The 1098-nt window shown below is 39.1% G+C and overlaps 1 pseudogene; it reads left to right on the forward strand.

Moving 5' to 3' along the window:
• Window positions 1-86, forward strand: LOC121594981 (annotated as a pseudogene).
• Window positions 87-1098: the final 1012 nt, after the last annotated feature.

The raw sequence follows: 1098 nt of genomic DNA on the forward strand, positions 1-1098 counted from the left end.
GTGTCATTTGAAAGAAGAGCAGATTACCACTCCCCCTTGACAAGGATGGAACACATACGCTGAGATCAGTGGGCACCACCACTTATCGTATGGAACGAGACATCCATGGGTAGCCGCTATGCTCTTGAAGCTCGCGCCCTCGATCACGGCTTGCAGGACATTATAGGAAATCGCCAAACGTTCGGAGATAAGGTGGTGCTGCTATGTGGTGACTTTCGGCAGATACCAACGTCTAGGTTCTGCAGCAGTGCATCCGGTAGAGCATGCTGTGGGGCAAATTTAGGGTATTGCTCAAGGTATTCAAGATGCTGAAGAGCGGAAAGCGTTCGCAGAATTGCTGCTCCTCTTCGGCGAGAGTTACATACGGCAACAATGTGTATTTTGATGAATAAATTATTTATTCCAAGAGGTACACCATCCACAATTAAATTGATAGAATTTTAAATAAAAGAAAATTAAAAAATCATAGTTCTATATACTGCAATGTATGTTGTAAATACTATAAGCATACAAAGCAAATTTTTTACAAAGAATCCAAAAACAAAATGGTTGATTGAAGTGCAATTCTCATATGCCCCATAGAAAACGTTACGTAGCTTTGTAATCGGGCCATTTTAACTAGTTAACACAAATCTTACAATATTATGGTAAAAGTAACCGGTCAAATAGAGATAGAGCGACAACGTCTCGCTCGACAAAAAGTAGCTCAGCCACAAAGTACAGGCGTCCCCCGAGTTACGACCCCCTCGAGTTACGACGATTCGTAGATACGACGATTTTGATTTTGACAGTGAAAAGTTGTCATCGAGAAGAAATTGATGTATATTTTTGAATTTCTGAGCTGATAACCGTTACACACAAATTTCTAAAGATTCCAAAACTACCCGATATTGAATATCTATATCGTGTAAACGACTTTTTGTGTAAAATTAATACATTATCGAACATTATTTTAAATAAAAAACACGATATCATAGATTTCGACTCTTCAACTTCGGTTATAAAATTTACATTGACAGATATTCTACATACGACTTTTTCGACTTACGCCTTGCGTTGGGACTTTTTTTCGGTCCCAAATACAGTCGTATCTCGGGG

The sequence above is a fragment of the Anopheles merus genome, chromosome 2L (assembly GCF_017562075.2).
Source record: "Anopheles merus strain MAF chromosome 2L, AmerM5.1, whole genome shotgun sequence".
Classification (NCBI taxonomy): domain Eukaryota; kingdom Metazoa; phylum Arthropoda; class Insecta; order Diptera; family Culicidae; genus Anopheles; species Anopheles merus.